This window comes from Somniosus microcephalus, unplaced genomic scaffold, assembly GCF_052327205.1.
Source record: "Somniosus microcephalus isolate GS21.2 unplaced genomic scaffold, FLI_Smic_1.0 scaffold10, whole genome shotgun sequence".
Lineage (NCBI taxonomy): Eukaryota > Metazoa > Chordata > Chondrichthyes > Squaliformes > Somniosidae > Somniosus > Somniosus microcephalus.
The window spans coordinates 762,847-787,374 of NW_028225197.1; positions in this window are offsets into that span (position 1 = coordinate 762,847).

The following is a 24,528-nucleotide window of genomic DNA, read 5'->3' on the forward strand; positions in this document are numbered from 1 at the left end:
CAGAGGCTGGGTATTCATGGCGAGTGTCTCACCTCCTGACTCCCCAAAGCCTTTCCACCATCTACAAGGCACAAGTCAGGAGTGTGATGGAATACTCTCCACTTGCCTGGATGAGTGCAGCTCAAACAACACTCAAGAAGCTCGACACCACCCAACACAAAGCAGCCCGCTTGATTGGCATCCCATCCACCACCTTAAACATTCACTCCCTCCACCACTGGTGCACCGTGGCTGCAGTGTGTACCATCTACAAGATGTACAGCAGCAACTCGCCAAGGCTTCTTCGGCAGCACCTCCCAAACCGACAACCTCTTCTACCTGGAAGAACAAGGACAGCAAGCACATGGGAACACCTGATAGAATACATATATCCCTGAAGGCAGCAGGACAGGCAGAAAAGGTGGTTAAAAAGGCTTATGGGATACTTGCCTTCATTAGCCGAGGCATAGAATATAAGAGCAGGGAGGTGATGATGGAGCTGTACAAAACACTAGTTAGGCCACAGCTGGAATACTGTGCAGTTCTGCTCGCCACACTATAGGAAGGATGTGATTGCATTGGAGAGGGTGCAGAGGAGATTCACCAGGATGTTACCTGGGCTGGAGCGCTTCAGCTATGAAGAGAGACTGGACAGGCTGGGGTTGTTTTCCTGAGAGCAGAGAAGGCTGAGGGGGGACCTGATTGAGGTGTACAAAATTATGAGGGGCATAGATAGGGTAGATAGAAAGGAACTTTTCCCCTTAGTAGAGGGGTCAATAACCAAGGTAGGGGCAGGAGGTTTAGAGGGGATTTGAGGAAAAACTTTTTCACCCAGAGGGTGGTTGGAATCTGGAACTCACTGCCTGAAAGGGTGGTAGAGGCAGGAACTCTCACAACATTCAAGAAGTATTTAGATGAGCACTTGAACCGCCATAGCATACAAGGCTACAGACAAAGTGCTGGAAAATGGGATTAGAATAGACAGGGCTTGATGGCCAGTGCAGATACGATGGGCCGAAGGGCCTCTTTCTGTGCTGTATAACTCTATGACTCTATGACCACCAACTCCAAGTCAAACACCATTCTAACTTGGAAGTATATTGCCATTCCTTCATCGGCGCTGGGTCAAAGTCCTGGAACTCCCTCCCTGACAGCACTGTGGGAGTACCTTCACCACACGGACAGCAGCGGTTCAAGGCGGTGGCTCACCACCACCTTCTCAAGGGCAATTAGGGATGGGCAATAAATGCTGGATTTGCCAGCGACGCCCACATCCCATGAACGAATTTTTAAAAACTTCATCCCATAACACGCGTACAAGGGTTCAGTAATGTTTAATTCATCAGAAAAAGACAAAGTACAACAACATACTGGTCAGCTTAACAGAATCTCATCATATTTATGAGGCCACAAACTTAAAATAGTCACTAATAAATCCAGTAATGAATTCAGGAGAAATGTCTTTACCCAGAGAATGGTGAGAATGGGGAACTCGCTACCACAGGGAGTAGTTGAGGTGAACAGCACAGATGGATTTATGGGGAAGCCACACAAGGGAGAAAGGAACGGGAGGAGATGTTGATCGGGTAATTGAAGTAGGGTGGGTGTGGGGCATAAACACTGGCATGGACCAGTTGGGCCGAATGGCCTGTTTCTGTGCTGTACATTCTATGTAACACCATCAACAATCAATCGAAGGGAATCATCAGCACAACAGATTGAAAGATTAAACAGCAGTCCAAGAATTTATAAAACATTCATCCATTCCATGTTCATGTCACCCCAGCTGTCTCCAGGGCCCTGTGCTACAGAACAGTGTGAACTCGCTGGTGTCTCTTCAGCTCCCCGGAGCTTTTAAAGCTCTTAGCACAGTCAGAGCATTTAAATGGTCTCTCATCAGTGTGAACACGCTGGTGTCCATTCAGATTCCTGGAGCTTTTAAAGCTCTTACCACAGTCAGAGCATTTAAATGGTCTCTCGTCAGTGTGAACACGCTGGTGTCTCTTCAGCTCCCCGGAGCTTTTAAAGCTCTTACCACAGTCAGAGCATTTAAATGGTCTCTCATCGGTGTGAACTCGCTGGTGTTCCAGCAGGTGGGATGACTGAGTGAATCCCTTCCCACACACGGAGCAGGTGAATGGCCTCTCCCCAGTGTGAACAAGCTGGTGTTCATTCAGATGCCCGGAGCTTTTAAAGCTCTTACCACAGTCAGAGCATTTAAATGGTCTCTCATCAGTGTGAACACGCTGGTGTCCATTCAGATTCCTGGAGCTTTTAAAGCTCTTACCACAGTCAGAGCATTTAAATGGTCTCTCATCAGTGTGAACACGCTGGTGTACATTCAGATCCCCAGAGGTTTTAAAGCTGTTCCCACAGTCAGAACATTTAAATGGTCGCTCATCAGTGTGATATTGCTGGTGTCTCAACAGGTTTGATGGCCGAATGAATCCTTTTCCACACACGGAGCAGGTGAATGGCCTCTCCCCGGTGTGAGTACGCTGGTGTCCCTTCAGATCCCCAGAGGTTTTAAAGCTCTTCCCACAGTCAGAACATTTAAATGGTCGCTCATCAGTGTGATATTGCTGGTGTCTCAACAGGTGGAATGAGCGAGTGAATCCCTTCCCACACACGGAGCAGGTGAATGGCCTCTTTCCTGCTCTCTCCAGCTGGTGTCCCTTCAGCTCCTGGGACATTTGAAAGCTTTTCCCACAGTCGGAATGTTTCACCGGCCTCTCCCCAGTGTGAACCCGCTGGTGTGCCAGCAGATTTGAGGACCGAGTGAATCTCTTCCCACACATGGAGCAGGTGAACAGAATCTCTCCTGCTCTCTCCAGCTGGTGTCTCTTCAGATCCTGGGACCTTTTAAATCTCTTCCCACAGTCAGAACATTTAATGTGAACAAGCTGGTGTCTCAGGAGGGTGGCAGAATGAGAGAATCGCTTCAAAAACACAGAGCAGGTCAACGGTCTCTCATTGGTGTGGACAAGCTGGTGTCTCAGCAGCACGGAGGGTGCAATTAATCCCGTCCCACACACGGAGCGGGTTAAAGGTCTCTCCCTAGTGTGATCTTGCTGGTGTATCATCGGAGTGGATAACTGAGTTAATCACTTCTGGAACACGGGGCCGGTGAACGGGCTCTCCCCAGTGTGTAGCCACTGCTGTTGCTTCAGGTACTTGTAGATTTTGAAGCTCTTCCCACACTCAGAACATTTAAAAGGTCTCTCATTAGTGTGAACTCGCTGGTGTGCCAGCAGATTGGAGGAGCGACTGAATCAGGTCCTGATGAATCGAGCGACTCTGTCTGTTCTTGACGTGATGTTCGGTCTGAGCTTCCTGTCTGTAAATGCTCCACTTCTAAAACCCTGTAAAAGGAGTGTAGAAAGGGGTAAGAGGGAGAATGTTGCCTCATGTCCCCCTTTCCCAGCCCAGGGGCAGTGAAGCTGATTTTCAGGCCCCAGCTGCTGCACAGGTTACATATGAACATACGAATTAGGAGCAGGAGTCGGCCACTCAGCCCCTCGAGCCTGCTCCACCATTCAATAAGATCATGGCTGATCTGATTACTCCACATTCCCACCTATTCCCGATAACCTTTCACCCCCTTGCTTATCAAGAATCTATCTACCTCTGCCTTAAAAATATTCAAAGACTCTGCTTCCACCGGCCTCTGAGGCAGAGAGTTCCAAAGACTCGCGACCCTGTGTAAGAAAAAATTTCTCCTCATCTCTGTCTTAAATGGGCGACCTCTTATTTTTAAACAGTGACCCCTAGTTCTAGATTCTCCCACAAGAGGAAACATCCTCTCCACATCCACCCTGTCCAGACCCCGCAGGATCTTATATGTTTCAATCAAGTCACCTCTTACTCTTCTAAACTCCAGCGGATACAAGCCTAGCCTGTCCAACCTTTCCTCATAAGACAACCCACCCATTCCAGGTATTAGTCCAGTAAACCTTCTCTGAACTGCTTCCAATGCATTTACATCCTTCCTTAAATAAGGAGACCAATACTGTACACAGTGCTCCAGATGTGGTCTCACCAATGCCCTGTATAACTGAAGCATAACCTCCCTACTTTTGTATTCAGTTTCCCTCGCAATAAACAATAACATTCTATTAGCTTTCCTGATTACTTCTTGTACCTGAATACTAACCTTTTGCGATTCACGCATTAGGACACCCAGATCCCTCTGCATCTCAGAGCTCTGCAATCTCTCACCATTTAGATAATATGCTTCTTTTTTATTCTTCCTGTCAAAATGGACAATTTCACATTTTCCCACATTATGCTCCATTTGACAGATCTTTGCCGACTCACTTAACTGATCTATATCCCTTTGTAGCCTCCTTATGTCCTCTTCACAATTTACTTTCCTACCTATCTTTGCGTCATCAGCAAATTTAGCAACCATGCCTTCGGTCCCTTCATCCAAGTCATTTATATAAATTGTAAAAAGTTGGGTTCCCAGCACTGATCTCTGTGGCACACCACTCGTTACATCTTGCCAACCAGAAAATGACCCATTTATGCCTACTCTCTGTTTCCTATTAGCTAGCTAATCTTCTATCCATGCCAACATGTTACCCCCTACATCATGAGCTTTTATTTTCCGCAATAACCTTTGATGTGGCACCTTATCAAATGCCTTCTGGAAATCTAAGTACAGTACATCCACCGGTTCCCCTTTATCCACAGCACATGTTACTTCCTCAAAGAACTCCAATAAATTGGTTAAACATGATTTCCCTTTCACAAAACCATGTTGACTCTGCCTGATTACCTTGAACTTTTCCAAGTGCCCTGCTATAACGTTTTTAATAATAGCTTCTAACATCTTCCCAATGACAGATGTTAAGCTAACTGGCCTGTAGTTTCCTGCTTTCTGTCTCCCTCCCTTTTTGAATAAAGGAGTTACATTCGCTATTTTCCAATCTAATGGAACCTTCCCCGAATCTAGGGAATTTTGGAAAATTAAAACCAACGCATCAACTATCTCACTAGCCACTTCTTTTAAGACCCTAGGATGAAGTCCATCAGGACCCGGGGACTTGTCAGCCCGCAGCTCCAACAATTTGCTCAGTACCACTTCCCTGGTGATTGTAATTTTCTTCAGTTCCTCCCTCCCTTCCATTTCCTGATTTACAGCTATTTCTGGGATGTTACTTGAATCCTCTATAGTGAAGACCGATGCAAAATACCTGTTCAATTCAACTGCCATCTCCTTATTTTCCATTATTAATTCCCCAGACTCACTTTCTATAGGACCAATGCTCACTTTGTTAACTCTTTTCTTTTTTAAATATCTATAGAAACTCTTACTATCTGTGTTTATATTTCTAGCTAGCTTTCTCTGGTACTCTCATTTTTCTCTCCTTATTAATCTTTTAGTCATTCTTTGCTGTTTTTTATATTCTGTCCAATCTTCTGACCTGCCAGCCATCTTTGCACAATTATATACTTTTTCTTTAAGTCTGATACTATCTTTAACTTTCTTAGTTAACCACGGATGGTGGGTCCTCCCCTTGGAATTTTTCTTTCTCGTTGGAATGTATCTATTCTGTGTATTCTGAAATATCCCCTTAAATGTCTGCCACTGCGACTCTATTGACCTCTCCCTTAACCTAATTTGCCTGTTCACTTTAGCTAGCTCTGCTTTCATGCCCTCAGAATTGCCCTTATTTAAGTTTAAAATACTAGTCTTGGACCCACTCGTCTCTCCCTCAAACTGAATGTAAAATTCAATCATATTATGATCGCTGCTACCTAGGGGCGCCTTCACTATGAAGTCATTAATTAATCCTATCTCATTGCACAATACCAGGTCTAGTATAGTCTGCTCTCTGGTTGGCTCCAGAACGTGCTGTTCTAAGAAACCATCCCGAAAACATTCTATGAACTCCTCAAAAACAACAGAAAATGCTGGAAAAACTCAGCAGGTCAGGCAACATCCGTGGAGAGAAATTTGAGTTGACGTTTCGGGTCGAACCCTTCTTCAAAACTGGGAAGAAAAGAAATTAGATCGAAGGCAGGGTTGCGATCGGACAAAAGAAGTGAAAGAAACAAAAGAGCTAGACGAGATGGTAATAGGCTGAGATTAGGTGTAAAGTGTTCCTTTTGTCCTCACCTTTCACCCCACCAGCCTCCACATTCAACGGATCATCCTCCGGCATTTCCGCTACCTCCAAAGTGATCCCACCACCAAACGTATCTTCCCCTCCCTTCCCCTTTCAGCATTCCGTAGGGACCGCTCCCTCCGAGACACCCTAGTCCACTCCTCTATCATCCCAGACAGCTCTTCCCCTTCGCCTGGCACCTTCCCGTGCAAGCGGAGGAGATGTAACACCTGCCCCTATACCTCCCCCCTTCCCACTGTCCAGGGCCCCAAACACCCGTTCCAGGTGAAACAGCGATTTACTTGTACTTCTTGCAATCTCGTATACTGTATTCGCTGCTCACGATGCGGTCTCCTCTACATTGGGGAGACCAAAGGCAGATTGGGTGACCGCTTTGCGGAACACCTCCGTTCAGTCCGTAAGGAACCCGGTTACCAGGACGCCAAGTTGGACAGCCAGGGGTAATGTGCAGGCCAGGTGTGTGGAAGAAACCGAGGGGAAACATCGAGAAAGACAGAGGAAACATCGAGAGAGAGAGAGGGGAAACGTCGAGAGAGACCAAGATGGAAACATCGAGAAAGACAGAGGAAACATCGAGAGAGAGAGAGGGGAAACGTCGAGAGAGACCAAGATGGAAACATCGAGAAAGACTGAGGGGGCACTTTATTTATTTAATGAATTAATTAAATTTATTTAATTATAAGTTGTGAGTTCCTCACGATGCTCTCCCAGTGCGGCCACCCTGTAACCAGAGATTATTCTAGAAGCCTGGGTAGAAATATCAATGTAATTACTGTAGAAACTACTTTTTGTTACATTATTGCTTGTTCATTTTATGTGCTGTCTTTTTATGTCTTTTATTTATTTTATGTCTGCTTTATTTATATTTAAAGTATGTATGCGTGTATATGTCGGGATGTGTTTTTTTGTGATGGCGCCGATGAAGATAGCTGCCGTCCTTGCGAGCTCTGTGCGTACCAGGCAGCTCAGAGTTCTTGCTGCCTGGTGCTCTCGGCTCGTCAAGGAAAAAGCATTTCACTGACTAGATTACACTTCTTGTATTTAGTTATGTGACCAATAAAATTGTAATTGTAATTGTAAAAAAGGGTGACCCCGAGCTTCCGGTCGCCTGTCATTTTAATTCACCGCTCCATTCCCACTCGGACCTCACCGTCCTTGGCCTCTTGTATTGTTCCACGGAAGCTCAACGTAAACTCGAGGAACAGCACCTCATCTTCCGATTCGGCACTCTGCAGCCTTCCGGACTCAATATCGAGTTCAACAATTTCAGATCATAACCTCGGCCCCTATCACACATTTTTTCTTTTAATTTTTCCACTCCTTTCCCCCCCCCCCTTTCCATTTGTTTCTCTCTCACACCTGGCAGCTATCTCCTGCCCTGCCGGTACATTTACACCCAATCTCAGCCTATTACCATCTCGTCTAGCTCTTTTGTTTCTTTCACTTCTTTTGTCCGATCGCAGCCCTCCCTTCGATCTAATTTCTTTTCTTTCCAGTTTTGAAGAAGGGTTCGACCCGAAACGTCAACTCAAATTTCTCTCCACGGATGTTGCCTGACCTGCTGAGTTTTTCCAGCATTTTCTGTTGTTATTTCGGATTTCCAACATCTGCAGTATTTTGCTATCGTACTATGAACTCCTCATCTAGGTTACCTTTGCCTATCTGATTTTTCCAGTCTATATGTAGATTAAAATCCCCCATGATTATTGCCATGCCTTTCTGACAAGCTCCCATTATTTCTTCCTTTATACAAACTGACTGTAAAAGCTTTTATAGATATGTGAAGAGAAAAAGATTGGTGAAGTCAAGCGTAGGTCCCTTGCAGTCAGAATCAGGGGAATTTATAATGGGGAACAAAGAAATGGCTGACCAATTAAATACATACTTTGGTTCAGTCTTCACAAAGGAGGACACAAATAACCTCCCAGAGATGTCGGGGATCATAGGGTCTAATGAGAGGGAGGAACTGAAAGAAATCAGTATTTGTAGGGAAATGGTGTTGGGGAAATTGACGGGATTGAAGGCCGATAAATCCCCAGGGCCTGATAATCTACATCCTAGGGTACTTAAGGAAGTGGCCCTATGTATTCAATCTTTCCTTGTAGCTGAAATTCTCTAGTCCTGGCAACATCACTGGCATCTACCCGGCAATGTGGAAAATTGCCCAAGTATGTCCTGTCTACAAAAAGCAGGACAAATCCGACCCGGCCAATTACCGTCCCATCAGTCTACTCTCAATCATCAGCAAAGTGATGGAAGGTGTCGTCGACAGTGCTATCAAGCTGCACTTACTCAGCAATAACCTGCTAACTGACGCCCAGTTTGGGTTCCGCCAGGGCCGCTCAGCTCCTGACCTCATTACAGCCTTGGTCCAAACATTCAAGCATAACCTCCCTGCTCTTACATGATACAGAGAAAGAGAGAGGCACTGACGTATGAGGAGAGATTAGGTCGATTGGGCTTATACTCGCTGGAGTTTAGAAGGAGAGGGGATCTCATTGAAACTTATAAAATTCTAACAGGACTAGACAGACTAGATGCAGGAAGGATGTTCCCGATGGCGGGGGAGTCCAGAACCAGGAGTCACAGTCTAAGGATAAGGGGGAAGCCATTTAGGACAGAGATGAGGAGGAATTTCTTCCCCCAGAGAGTGGTGAACCTGTGGAATTCTCTACCACAGAAGGCAGTAGAGGCCAATTCATTAAATATATTCAAGAAGGAGTTAGATATATTTCTTAAGGCTAAAGGGATCAAGGGATATGGGGAGAAAGCAGGGACAGGGTACTGAATTTGGATGATCAGCCATGATCTCATTAAATGACGGAGCAGGCTCGAGGGGCCAAATGGCCTACTCCTGCTCCTATCTTCTATGTTTCTATGTATTCAATCTTTCCTTGTAGCTGAAATTCTCTAGTCCTGGCAACATCCTCGTAAGTCTCCTGTCTCAAGCAATCACATCTTTCCTGCAATGGGGCGAGCAGGACTGCACGCAGCACTCTAGCCGGTGGCCTAACTGGTGTTTTGTACAGTTCAAGCAGAACCTCCCTGCCCTTACATGATACAGAAAGAGAGAGGTACTGCCCCTTTAAATACCTGGGGGGCACCCATTTCCCTTTAAATGGCCAAGCAATAATTTTCTTGGAAGAGGGGCCGCAGTCCCCTTTGACTCACCCCCCCCCCCCCCCGCCCTTCACCCACCACAAATACTCACAAGAGAGAGAGAGAGGAGGAAGAATGCTGGTCTTTGTCCCTTTAAAAGTGGCTGCCCACCAAAATGTGAACAGCACCAGGGCTCTTTGTTCTGGATAAAAGTCAAAAAGAGAAAAGGTTCACTTATTTTTAAATGAATGCAGTTGATGAATAGCCTTGCAATAAACGTAATGTAAAGGAATAAACACTCACAAGCTGGGGTTTTTTCCACCCCCTCCTTCCCTTTAACAGCTCCTGCAGACAATGAAAGCAGGAAAGCGGCCTGCAGCCCACCGAGGTCCCACCCCCCTCCGTCCCGCGCCGCCATTGGTTGGAGGACCATCAGCCCGCCCGGTCCTCCCAGCGTTTTCCGCGCTTCTGATTGGCGGGCGCCTCGCGTCTGACGCCAGCACGCAACGTCCAGGGGTCGGTTGGATCGGCGGACGCCACCGCAAGGTAAAAAAAAGACACCCCACACAAATGAGGAAACACAAAAATAATAATAATCGCACTTTACAGGGGAGGAGGTTGGGGGAATTAATGAGTGTTTTCAATCTGTTTCGCAAAAAAAATATTTCAAAAGCTTCCCAACGGTGCGAGGCGGGCTGCGCATGCGCTCCAGCCAGCCTTTGACTCCCCCACGTGGGCCCGGACACGCCCACTTGCCTTCCCCTGCACCAATCACAGCGCGGGCAGGCGCAACACGAGGCTGACAGTGCGCCTGCGCGGGACTTCCGGGGAGCAGACAGAAGGCCGGGACCGGGGAAGAGGCGGAATCAGCGGCCTGGGTAGAGTAAAGTGTTGGGGAATCGATTTAAATCGAAGTGAGGCGGGGGAGCGGATAGCGAGATTATAAAGTAAAAAATGCGAGAAAACCAAACCTGAGAGTCGGGCGGGACCTCCGCGGACACCGAACGGAGCGGATTGAGGCACGCGGGGTGGCGGAGTGAGCCGGAGCAATGTGATTCTGACTGACGGGAGCGCTGACCAATAGGAAGAGGGCCGAGCTGGGAGGACTGAACTGGGCGGCCTGGTCCTCCAACCAATGGCGGCGCGGCGAGGGGGCGGGACCTTCCTCCCCGGCGCTGTTCCGATTGTGACGTCATCCGAGTAAGAGGCCCAATCAGGTGGATGGAGGCCGGCACGGGCCTATGACTGACGGGAGCGCTGACCAATAGGATGAGGGCTGAGGGGAGGACTGAACTGGGCGGCCTGGTCCTCCAACCAATGGCGGCGCGGCAAGGGGGCGGGGCCTCCTCTCCAGCTCAGGTGCGCTGGGGCCGATTGTGACGCGCTGTCCCCAGGTGAGAGCAGCTCAGTCAGCACAGAGCTGGGGCTGGAATCTGGGAGAGGGGCCGCAGGCAGCGGGCCTGGCAAAGGGGCACAAGCTTCACAATACAAGCTTCTTTCAAATGCACAATTGTTTCCTACACACAGCCTTGGTCACTCTGCAAAAAAAACAATAACAATTCATCATAACTCCCCTGCTTTAGGAGAGGGGTAGAGTGCAAAAGCAAGGAAGTTATGATGAAACTGTGTAAAAGACTGGAGTCAGCTGTGGCTCAGTGCACTCCAGTGCGGTGCTCAGGGAGCGCCACACTGTCGGAGGGGCAGTACTGAGGGAGTACCGCACTGTCGGAGGGGCAGTACTGAGGGAGCGCCTCACTGTCGGGGGGCAGTGCTGAGGGAGCGCCGCACTGTCGGAGGGGCAGTACTGAGGGAGCGCCGCACTGCCGGAGGGGCAGTACTGAGGGAGCACCGCACTGTTGGAGGGGCGGTGCTGAGGGAGTGCTGCTCCATCGGAGGGTCAGTACTGAAGGAGCGCTGCACTGTCGGAGGGGCAGTGCTCAAGGAGCGCTGCTGCATCGGAGGGGCAGTACTGAGGGAGCGCTGCACTGTTGGAGGGGCAGTACTGAGGGAGAGCCGCATTGTCGGCGGGGCAGTACTGAAGGAGTGCCGCACTGTCGAAGGGGCAGTACTGAGGGAGTGCTGCTCCATCGGAGGGGCAGTACTGAGGGAGCGCTGCACTGTCGGAGGGGCAGTGCTCAAGGAGCGCTGCTGCATCGGAGGGGCAGTACTGAGGGAGCGCTGCACTGTTGGAGGGGCAGTACTGAGGGAGAGCCGCATTGTCGGAGGGGCAGTAATGAAGGAGCACTGCAGTGTCGGAGGTGCCGTCCTATGGATGAGATGTTAAACCGAGGCCCCCGTCTGCCCCCTCAGGTGGACGTAAAAGATCCCGTGGTGCTATTTCGAAGAAGTTATCCCCGGTGTTTTGAGCCCAATATTTATTCCTCAATCAACATGACGAAAAAACAGATTATCTGTTCATTATCACATTGCTGTTTGTGGGAGCTTGCTGTGCGCAAATTGGCTGCTGCGTTTCCCACATTACAACAGTGACTATACTTCAAAAGTACTTCATTGGCTGTAAAGCGCTTTGGGACGTCCGGTGGTCGTGAAAGGCAGTTAAGAAGGCAAATGGTATGCTGGCCTTCATTATAAGAGGATTTGAGTGCAGGAGTAAAGAAGTCTTACTCCAATTATATCTTCTTTCTTCTTAGGAAGTCCCTTGGAACTGAGGATGACTTGCTTCCACATTAAAAATCAGTTCTCAGGTGTAAGGGTAAACCGGGAGAGCTTCTTCTCCCCGAGACGGACCCTCTGATATAAAGGGTCGACTGGATCGATGTTTATCTGTAATTTATACAGAGGTCTGGTCGTCTTCCGAGCTCTTTCCCCTAGAGGAGAGGGTAGAATGGGGGTCTTTAGTGTTAAATGGTTTCACCTGGGTCCATTGCTTCCATCGCATACCCATCGGTTCCTGTAGACAAACACACGTATCACTTGTCATTAATACAGTACATGGCCCCATCCAACGGGCCCCATTCCCTTTCTTCCGATAACTTGCGTCATTACTTGTTGACCTATTCTGGGCAACTCGTCTGGTTTAAGTTCAGCATTCTGCCTTTCTATATCTTTAATCTGTTGTTGGTTCCTTACTACTTTATTTAGTGCTTGTACCTCCTGATTTAGTTGTACTAAGTATCGCCTTAATCTATCTTGCACTGGTCCTGGTCTTAAACAAATACTTTGGTTCTGTCTTCACAAAGGAGGACACAAATAACATCCCAGAGATGTCAGGAACATGGGGTCTGATGAAAGGGTGCAACTGAAAGAAATCAATATTTGTAGGGAAATGGTGTTAGGGAAATTGATGGGATTGAGGGCCGATAAATCCCCAGGGCCTGATAATCTACATCCTAGGGTACTGAAGGAAGTGGCCCTAGAAATAGTAGATGCATTGCTGGTCCTCTTCCAAAATTTGATAGACTCTGGAACAGTACCCATGGATTGGAGGGTAGCTAATGTTACCCCACTATTCAAAAAAGGTGGTAGAGAGAAAATGGGGAATTACAGACCGGTAAGCCTGACATCGGTCGTGGGGAAAATGCTAGAGTCCATTATAAAAGATGTAATAGCTGAGCACTTGGAAAACAGTGACAGGATCGGACAAAGTCAGCATGGATTTACAAAAGGTAAATCATGCTTGACTAATCTACTGGAATTTTTTGAGGATGTAACTGGGAAAATAGATAAGGGAGAACCAGTAGATGTGGTGTATTTGGACTTTCAAAAGGCTTTCGATAAGGTCCCGCATAAGAGATTAGCATGTAAAGTTAAGGCACATGGGATTGGGGGCAAGGTATTGACTTGGATAGAGAACTGGTTGGCAGACAGAAAGCAAAGAGTAGGAATTAACGGGTCTTTTTCCAAGTGGCAGGCAGTGACTAGTGGGGTACCGCAGGGATCGGTCCTTGGACCCCAGCTGTTCACAATATACATTAATGATCTAGATAAGGGAACTAGATGTAATATCTCCAAATTTGCAGACGACACAAAGCTGGTTGGGCGTGTGTGCTGCGAGGAGGATACCGAGAAACTCCAGGTTGATTTGGACAGGCTGGATGATTGGGCAGAAGCGTGGCAGATGCAATATAACGTGGATAAATGCGAGGTTATCCACTTTGGTGTCAGAAACAGAAAGGCAGACTAGTATCTGAATGGCAATAGATTGGGAGAAGGGGAAGTGCAACGAGACCTGGGTGTCCTTGTGCACCAGTCGCTGAAGGTAAGCATGCAGGTGCAGCAGGCGGTGAAGAAGGCAAATGGTATGTTGGTCTTCATAGCGAAAGGGTTTGAGTACAGGAACTAGGATGTCCTGCTGCAGTTTTCCAGGGCCTTGGTGAGACCACACCTTGAGTACAGTGCGCAGTTTTGGTCACCTTATCTGAGGAAGGATGTTCTTGCCATGGAAGGCGTTCAGCGAAGATTCACCAGGCTGATACCTGGGATGGCACGAATGACGTATGAGGAGAGATTGGGGCGATTGGGCTTGTACACGCTGGAGTTTAGAAGAATGAGAGGGGATCTCATCGAAACCTATAAAATTCTGACAGGTCTGGACAAACTAGATGCAGGTAGAATGTTCCCGATGGTCAGGGAGTCCAGAACCAGGGGTCACAGTCTAAGGATAAGGGGTAAGCCATTTAGGACAGAGATGAGGAGGAATTTCTTCACCCAGAGAGTGGTGAACCTGTGGAATTCTCTACCACAGAAGGCAGTGGAGGCCAATTCATTAAATATATTCAAGAAGGAGTTGGATATATTTCTTAAGGTAAAGGGATCAAGGGATATGGAGAGAAGGCAGGGACCGGGTACTGAATTTGGATGATCAGCCATGATCTCATTGAATGGCGGAGCAGGCTCGAGGGGCCGAATGGCCAACTCCTGCTCCTATCTTCTATGTTTCTAACTCTTTGCTTCCTGTCTGCCAACCAGTTCTTTATCCAAGTCAGTACCTTGCCCCCAACCCCATGTGCCTTAACATTACACGCTAACCTCTTATGCGGGACCTTATCGAAAGCCTTCTGAAAGTCCAAATACACCACATCCACTGGTTCTCCCTTATCTGTTCTACCAGTTACATCCTCAAAAAATTCCAGTAGATTAGTCAAGCACGATTTACCTTTTTGTAAATCCATGTTGACTTTGTCCAATCCTGTCACTGTTTTCCAAGTGCTCTGCTATTACATCTTTTATAATGGACTCTGGCATTTTCCCCACTATCGATGTCAGGCTTACCGGTCTGTAATTCCCCGTTTTCTCTCTACCACCTTTTTTGAACAGTGGGGTAACATTAGCTACCCTCCAATCCATGGGAACTGTTCCAGAGTCTATCGAATTTTGGAAGATGACCAGCAATTCTGTCCCTCTAGTGCTACTTGTCTCTCCCAGTCCTCTCTTCACCTTGTTTCTCCTCTCTAATGTTTCATCCTGGTGCCCATCCCCCTGTCTAATTAATTTAAACCCTCCCCCACAGCACTAGTTAACCGTCCCATGAGGACATTGGTCCCAGCTCTGTTGAGGTGCAACCCGTTCACCTTGGACAGGTCCCTCCTGCCCCAGAACTGGTCCCTCCTGCCCCAGGAATCTGAAGTCCTGCAATATTTCTCTTTCAGGTACTTATCCAATTCCCTTTTGAAAGCGGTGATTGAATCTGCCTCCACCACCCTTTCAGGCAGTGCATTCCAGATCCTAACCACTCGCTGCGTAAAAAAGTTTTTCCTCATGTCGCCTTTGGTTCTTTTGTCAATCACCTTAAATCTGTGTCCTCGGGTTCTCGACCCCTCTGCCAATTGGAAGAGTTTCTCTCTGTCTACTCTGTCCTGACCCCTCTTGATTTTGAACACCTCTATCAAATCTCCTCTCAATCTTCTCTGCTCCAAGGAGAACAACACCAGCTTCTGCAGTCTATCAGTGTAACTGAAGTCCCTCATCCCTGGAATCATTCTCGTAAATCTTTTCTGCACCCTCTCTAAGGCCTTCACATCCTTCCTAAAGTGCGGTGCCCAGGATTGGACACAATACTCCAGTTGAGGCCGAACCAGTGTTTTATACAGTTTCATCATAATTTCACACTTTTGTACTCTATACCTCTATTCATGAAGCCCAGGTTCCCGTAGGCTTTTTTAACTGCTTTCTCAACCTGCCCTGCCACCTTCAATGATTTGTGCACATATACCCCCAGGTCTCTCTGTTCGTGCACCCACTTTAGGATTGTACCCTTTAGTTTAGATTTCCTCTCCTCATTCTTTCTACCAAAATGTATCAACTCACATTTTTCTGCATTAAATTTAATCTGCCACGTGTCCGCCCATTCCACCAGCCTGTCTATGTCCACTTGAAGTCTATCACTATCTTCCTCACTGTTCACTATACTTCCAAGTTCTGTGTCATCTGCAAATTTTGAAATTGTGCCTTGTACACCCACATCCAAGTCTTCAATATATATCAAGAAAAGCCGTGGTCCTAGAACCGACCCCTGGGGAACACCACTGTGTACCTTCCTCCAGTCCGAAAAACAACCATTCACCACTACTCACTGTTTCCTGTCACTTAGCCAATTCCCTATCCATGCAGCCACTGTCCCTTTTACTCCATGGGCTTCAACTTTGCTGGTAAGCCTATTATGTGGCACTTTGTCGAACGCCTTTTGGAAATCCATGCACACCATGTCAACCGCATTGCCCTCATCAACCCTCTCTGTTACCTCATCAAAAAACTCCATCAAGTTGGTTAAACACGATTTGCCTTTAACAAATCCGTGCTGGCTTTCCTTAATTAATCCACACTGTTAATTTTGTCCCTGATTTTTGTTTCTAAAACCTTCCCCACTACCGAGGTCAAACTGGCCCGTGGTTGCTGGGTTTGTCCTTGCACCCTTTTTTGAACAAGGGTGTAACATTTGCAATTCTCCAGTCCTCTGGCACCACTCCAGTTTCCAATGAGGATTTGGAAGGTTATGGCCAGTACCTCCGCAATTTCTTCCTTCACTTCCCTCAGTGTACTAGGATGCTTCCCATCCGGTCCTGGTGACTTATCTACTTTAAGTACAGCCAGCCTTTCTAGTACCTTGTCTTTATCAATTTTATCCCATCCAGTGTCTCCTCTACCTCCTCCTTCACTATGTCTGTGGCAGCATCTTCTTCCTTGGTGAAGACAGATGCAAAGTACTGATTTAGTACCTCAGCCTTACCCTCTGCCTCCATGCGTAGGTCTCCTTTTTGGTCCCTAATCGGCCCCACCCCTCCTCTTACTACCCGTTTACTATTTATATGCCTATAGAAGACTTTTGGATTACCTTTTATGTTAGCTGCCATTCTATTCTCATGCTCTCTCTTTGCCCCTCGTATTTTCTTTTTCACTTCTCCTCTGAACTTTCTATATTTAGCCTGATTCTCAGATGTATTCTCGACCTGACATCTGTCATACGCGCTCTTTTTCTGCTTCATCTTACTCTCTATCTCGTTCATCATCCAGGGAGCTCTGACTTTAGTTGCCCTACATTTCCCCTTAGTGGGAATGTACCTCGACTGTACCTGAATTATTTCCTCTTTAAAGGCAGCCCATTGTTCCTCTACAGTTTTTCCTGCCAATCTTTGATTCCAATTTACCCGGGCCAGATCCATTCTCACCCCACTGAAATTGGCCTTGCCCCACAGTGTAGTGGATGTGCTCTGGACTGCACTCTCCCCCCGAGGTGTCATCACCTTCCCCGGGATTCAGCACTGAAAACCGGTTTGAGAGCGCCGCACTCCCGGGGGATTCCTGCACTGCCTTGCCTCCTCAAACCCTGCTGGGCGGCCACCCAGTTACCATTCCTGTTGTAGGTTGCTAGACTTTGAGTAAGAGAGACAACTTTATCAAATGACAGAGCTCTGGGAGAAGCGTCTGCAACCACGCGGTCTGCGAGAGCACCTTCTCCCCGATTGTAGTATGTGCCGAGCTTATATACAATTCCAAGAAGTTGGTTTTAGATCATTTACATTCATCCAATCAATTCGTTTATTAGCGCATATCGTTATTTTCCTCCAGTCAGGAGTTTACACACTTGTGTTGCCAATTCTGCCTCTTCAGGTCTTCGTTCCGTCTTGTTCCGTCCGCGTCACCGGCGGAATGTGATTAGTTCGATAATGGGATACAAGTGATTAGTTGGATGATAGGATACCAGTGAACCTTGTTAGTCCTCAGTGATTCAATTAGTCCCAGTCAGGACACGAGATGAACTTTGTTCCAGCCATGCGTAAGCATGGCATGTCTCACTGTGCAGTGATTCAATTAGTCCCAGTCAGCGAATTTGTTGTTTGTGTCTTTTCCAGCAAAATCTTGTCCAGCAAAATTTTATTCCAACAATTCCCACGAACTCTATGTGGCTGCGGGGTGACCACCTCCTGGAACGTGCGCTCCAGGAAACTCTCAGCCTCCTGTCTGCCCAGCAGTGACTCCAGCCATTCCCCAAGCTCAGAGACCCTGAGCTCGAGTTCCAGCCACTGGAGGCGCTTCCTGCACACGCGGTTCACCAGGACATGTGAAGCGTCCCGGAGTTCCCGCATGGCACAGGAATTGCAGCCTTCGGTCCCATCGTTTGGCTTAAAATCTGTCTACTTAAGCTATAGATATATCTGTTGTTAGGTTAGTGTGCCCTTACCCCATTTATTATTCAATCAGTGACGGTCCCTTTGCCAGGCCCGCTGCCTGCGGCCCCTCTCCCAGATTCCAGCCCCAGCTCTGTGCTGACTGAGCTGCTCTCACCTGGGGACAGTGCATCAAGAAGGAGTTAGATATATTTCTTAAGGCTAAAGGGATCAAGGAATATGGGGAGAAGGCAGGGACAGGGTACTGAGTTTGGATGATCAGCCATGATCTCATTGAATGGCGGAGCAGGCTCGAGGGGCTGAATGACCTACTCCTGCTCCTATCTTCTATGTTACTGCTAATGAGAGGGAGGAACTGAAAGAAATCAGTATTTGTAGGGAAATGGTGTTAGGGAAATTGACGGGAATGAAGGCCGATTAAATCCTCAGGGCCTGATAATCTACATCCTAGGTTACTTAAGGAAGTGCCCTAGAAATAGTAGATGCATTGCTTGTCATCTTCCAAAATTCGATAGACTCTGGAACAGTTCCCATGGATTGGAGGGTAGCTAATGTTACCCCACTATTCAAAAAAGGTGGTAGAGAGAAAATGGGGAATTACAGACCGGTAAGCCTGACATCGGTAGTGGGGAAAATGCTAGAGTCTATTATAAAAGATGTTATAGCAGAGCACTTGGAAAACAGTGACAGGATCGGACAAAGTCAACATGGATTTACAAAAGGTAAATCGTGCTTGACTAATCTACTGGAATTTTTTGAGGATGTAACTGGTAAAATAGATAAGGGAGAACCAGGGGATGTGGTGTATTTGGACTTTCAGAAGGCTTTTGATACGGTCCCGCATAAGGGATTAGCGTGTAAAGTTAAGGCACATGGGATTGGGGGCAAGGTACTGACTTGGATAGAGAACTGGTTGGCAGACAGGAAGCAAAGAGTTGGAATAAACGGCTCTTTTTCCGAGTGGTAGGCAGTGACTAGTGGGGTACCGCAGGGATCGGTCCTCGGACCCCAGCTATTCATCACAATATATATAAATGATCTAGACGAGAGAACTAGATGTAATATCTCCAAGTTTGCAGACGACACAAAGCTGGGTGGGCGTGTGTGCTGTGAGGAGGATGCCGAGAAACTCCAGGATGATTTGAACATGTTGGGTGATTGGGCAGAAGCATGGCAGATGCAGTATAATGTGGATAAATGTGAGGTTATCCACTTTGGTGGCAAAAACAGGAAGGCAAATTATTATCTGAACGGCAATAGATTGGGAGAAGGGGAAGTGCAACGAGACCTGGGTGTCCTTGTGCACCAGTCACTGAAAGTAAGCATGCAGGTGCAGCAGGCGGTTAAGAAGGCAAATGGTATGTTGGCCTTCGTAGCGAGAGGGTTTGAGTACAGGAACAAGGATGTCTTGCTGCAGTTGTACAGGGCCTTGGTGAGACCACACCTTGAGTATTGTGTGCAGTTTTGGTCGCCTTATCTGAAGAAGGATGTTCTTGCCATGGAGGGAGTGCAGCGAAGATTCGCCAGACTGATACCTGGGATGGCAGGAATGATGTGTGAGGAGAGATTGGGTCGATTGGACTTATACTCGCGGGAGTTTAGAAGAATGAGGGGATCTCATTGAAACTTATAAAATTCTAACAGGACTAAACAGACTAGATGCAGGAAGGATGTTCCCGATGGCCAGGGAGTCCAGAACCAGGGGTCACAGTCTAAGGATAAGGGGTAAGCCATTTAGGACTGAAATGAGGAGGAATTTCTTCACCCAGAGAGTGGTGAACCTGTGGAATTCTCTACCACAGAAGGCAGTGGAGGCCAATTCATTAAATATATTCAAGAAGGAGTTGGATATATTTCTTAAGGCTAAAGGGATCAAGTGATATGGGGAGAAGGCAGGGACAGGGTACTGAATTTGGATGATCAGCCATGATCTCATTGAATGGCGGAACAGGCTTGAGGGGCCGAATGGCCTACTCCTGCTCCTATCTTCTGTGTTTCTATGTTTCCCTCACTGATTGCATCTCTTAACCAACACCGACTTTACAAAGAAAGTCCCGTGCGGCAGCCTGGAGCTCGGGCCCAGCGCGCAGGCACGGGGGAGGATGATTGACAGGGGCCCAGGGTGTGTGCTGAGCATGCGCGGTGCGGGCCAGGCGCCTGTGGAGCAGGAGAGGGCGGGGCCATGGGGCGCATGCGCGGGGTCAGTCACAACTCAGTGCGGCGGCCGGAGCGCTTTCTGGAGCGCGGGGGCTTGTGGGGATTGCAGCCGCCATTACTGTTGATCCTTTCAACCAACCTGTGCAGCAACTGGGACCTGAAAATCAGCTTCACTGCCCCTGGGCTGGAAAAGGGGGACATGAGGCAACATTCTCCCTCTTACCCCTTTCTAAACTCCTTTTACAGGGTTTTAGAAGTGGAGCATTTACAGACAGGAAGCTCAGACCAAACATCACGTCAAGAACAGACAGACTCGCTCGATTCATCAGGACCTGATTCAGTCGCTCCTCCAATCTGCTGGCACCCCAGAGAATTCACACTAATGAGAGACATTTTAAATGTTCTGAGTGTGGGAAGAGCTTCAAAATCTACAAGCACCCAAAGAGACACCAGTGGCTACACACTGGGGAGAGCCCGTTCACCAGCCCCGTGTTCCAGAAGGGATTCACTCAGTCATCCGCTCCGATGATACACCAGCAAATTCACACTAGGGAGAGACCTTTAACCCACTCCATGTGTGGGCAGGGATTAATTGCACCCTCTGTGCTGCTGAGACACCAGCTTGTCCACACCGATGTGAGACCATTGACCTGCTCTGTGTTTTTGAAGTGATTCTCTCATTCTGCCACCCTCCTGAGACACCAGTTTGTTCACAGTGATGAGAGACCGATTAGATGTTCTGACTGTGGAAAGAGATTTAAAAGGTCCCAGGATCTGAAGAAACACAAGCTGGAGAGAGCAGGAGAGATTCTGTTCACCTGCTCAGTGTGTGGGAAGGGATTCACTCGGTCCTCAAATCTGCTGGCACACCAGCGCGTTCACACTGGGGAGAGGCCGGGGAAACATTCCGACTGTGGGAAAAGCTTTCAAATGTCCCAGGAGCTGAAGGGACACCAGCTGGAGAGAGCAGGAAAGAGGCCATTCACGTGCTCCGTGTGTGGGAAGGGATTCACTCGGTCATTCCACCTACTGAGACACCAGCAAGTTCACACTGGGGAGAGGCCGTTCACCTGCTGCTCCGTGTGTGGGAAGGAATTCACTCAGTCATCCAGCCTACTGATACACCAGCGAGTTCACACTGATGAGAGACCATTTAAATGTTCTGACTGTGGGAAAAGGTTTAAAAGGTCCGGATATCTGAAGGTACACCAGCGAGTTCACACTGGGGAGAAAATGTTCACCTGCTCTGTGTGCGGGAAGGGATTCACTCAGTCATTCAACCTGGTGAGACACCAGCAAGTTCACACTGATGAGAGACCATTTACATGTTCTGACTGTGGGAAGAGCTTTAAAAGCTCTGGGGAGCTGAAAGAACACCAGCGAGTTCACACTGATCAGAGACCATTTACATGTTCTGTCTGTGGGATGAGCTTTAAAAGCTCTGGGAATCTGAACGGACACCAGCGAGTTCACACTGGGGAGAGACCATTCACCTGCTCCATGTGTGGGAAGGGATTCACTCAGTCGTCCAACCTGCTGACACACCAGCAAGTTCACACTGATGAGAGACCATTTAAATGTTCTGACTGTGGGAAGACATTTAAATGGTCGAGGGCCCTGAAGAGACACCAGCTGGAGAGAGAAGGAAAGAGACCGTTCACCTGCTCCGTTTGTGGCAAAGGATTCACTCGGTCATCCCACCTGCTGACACACCAGCGAGTTCACACAGTTCTGTAGTGCAGGGCCCTGAAGGCAGCTGGGGTGACATGAACATGGAACGGATGAATGTTTTATAAATTCTTGGACTGCTGTTTAATCTTTAAGGTTGTTGTGCTGATGATTCCCTTCGATTGACAGTTCATGGTGTTACATAGAATGTACAGCACAGAAACAGGCCATTCGGCCCAACTGGTCCATGCCAGTGTTTATGCTCCACACCCACCCTACTTCAATTAACACGATCAACATCTCCTCCCATTCCTTTCTCCCTTGTGTGGCTTCCCCATAAATCCATCTGTGCTGTTCACCTCAACTACTCCTTGTGGTAACGAGTTCTCCATTCTCACCATTCTCTGGGTAAAAAAGTTTCTCCTGAATTCCCTCCTGGATTTATTAGTGACTTTTATATTTATAGCCACATAAATATGATGAGATTCTGTTAAGCTAACCAGTATGTTGTTGTACTTTGTCTTTTTCTGATGAATGAAACATTACTGAGCCCCTGTACCCGTGTTATGGGATGAAGTGCCAGACAAGTGAAGGCACAACGTCTGGGTGTGAATCTGATAATAACCTCACGGACCGTATAGGTGTGATAACCAGATGGGCTTGTGGTTATAGTCTGGTCACAGATGGACTAAATTCCCTGAATTAGCAGGAGTTCAGGAGGCGGTCAACAGACGGGTCCAAACAATCCCATTTCCTGAGCGGTAACCAAGCTTGTGTATAAGAACAGGCCACTTAAGCCGTTGTCAGTTGGAACAGACTCGAGAAGATCGCGCGTGAATCCACTGTACTTCTATTCTCCAGAGTGAGGGAATTATCACCCGATCTGTGTTATGCAGCGCTCTTAATAAAGTCTGGAGAGACCATTTGTGTTCTTGTGAGCTTGATTATCTGGTATCCGAAACCCTGGGACTCCCGATCATTAGAGTCAACCTCAGTGTGTGGAAAGGGATTCCCTGGTGTATCCCACCCGCTGACACACCAGAGTGTCCACAGTGTGACTGCGGTGGGTCGATTCCACTGTTTCCGATGCCTTTAATCACATCCAGGACTGAACCATGTTAATTCAGGCAACTGGGGCTTGTTAATGTTAAAACCCCAATAACGGGGCTGGATTTAAAGATTATTTCCTGTTCTCTCAGTACTAGTGTGCAGAGAGAAGCTGATGTTATAGAATCATAGAGCACAGTAGGATGCCTTTCGGCCCATCGTGCTGGTGCCAGATCTCTGAAAGAGCGATGCAATTAGTCCCACTGCCCTGCTCTTTCCCCACAGCCCTGCAAATTTCTGCTTTTAGTATATATCCAATTCCCTTTTGAAAGTTACTATTGAATCTGCTTCCACCTCCCATTCAGGCAGTGCATTCCAGATCATCACAATTCGCTGTGTAAAAAAAGTCTCCTCATTTCCTCTCTCGATTCTTTTGCCAATGATCTGAAATCTGTGTCCTCTCGTTACCGACCCTCCTGCCAGTGACAACAGCTTCTCCTTCTTTGCTCGATCAAAACCTCTCATAATTTCGAGCACCTCGATCACAGCTCCACTTAACCGTCTCTGCTCCAAGTTACATTGCCAACGTTTTGTGAATTGTTGCTGTGATCGAGGTGCTGGATGTCCGTGCCTGGGGAATGGGACATTCTATCCTCGTGAGCGCCGAGTGTCAGCATCCAGCAATCTCTGGTCAGGGACTGTCTTTTTAAACTGCCTCACCTGAGCTTTTTGACTCCCTGATTTCATTATTAAACATTTCAGAGTTTTTGCAGAGTGACCAAGGCTGAACAGATAAATGTGACGTATTACATTTTCGTAGGAAGAATGGGGAGGTCACTTATCACTTGGAGGGTGCGAGTCTAGGTGGGGTAGAGGAACAAAGGGATCTCGGAGTACAAATACACAAATTACTAAAAGTTGGGACACAGGTTAGCAAGGCCATAAAAAAAGCAAACCAAGCACTAGGGTTTATTTCTCGAGGGATAGAATTGAAAAGTAGTGAAGTTATGCTAAACCTGTATCGAACCTTGGTTAGACCACACTTAGAGTACTGCGTACAGTTCTGGTCACCATATTATAAAAAGGATATAGAGGCACTGGAGAGGGTGCAGAGAAGATTTACAAGGATGATACCAGAAATGCGAGGGTATACATATCAGTAAAGGATGAACTGACTGGGTCTCTTTTCTCTTGAAAACAGAAGGCTGAGGGGTGACCTAATAGAGGTCTTTAAAATTATGAAAAATGTTGATAGAGTGGATACAGAGAGAATGTTTCCACTTGTGGGGAAGAGCATAACTAGAGGCCATCAATATAAGATAGTCACCAAGAAATCCAATAGGGAATTCAGAAGAAACTTCTTTACCCAGAGAGTGGTGAGAATGTGGAACTCGCTGCCACAGGGAGTGGTTGAAGCGAATAGTATCGATGTATTTAAGGGGAGGCTAGACAAGCATATGAGGGAGAAGGGAATTGAGGGTTATGTTGATAGATTTAGATGAGGAAAGACGGGAGGAGGCTCGAGTGGAGCATAAACACCGGCATGGACTGGTTGGGCCGAATGGCCTGTTTCTGTGCCGTATATCCGATGTAATCCTATGTCAAGTATCCCAGCTGGCTTAGCTCCAGGCACTTTAGCTCAGTGGGCAGCACTCTCACCTCTGAGTCAGAAGGTCGTGGGTTCAAGTCCCAGTCCAGAGACTTGAGCATAAAAATCTAGGCTGACACTCCAGTACTGAGGGAGTGCTGCACTGTCAGAGGTGCCGTCTTTCGGATGAGATGTTAAACCGAGGCCCCCGTCTGCTCTTTCAGGTGGATGTAAAAGCTCCCATGGCACTGCATTGAAGAAGAGCAGGGGA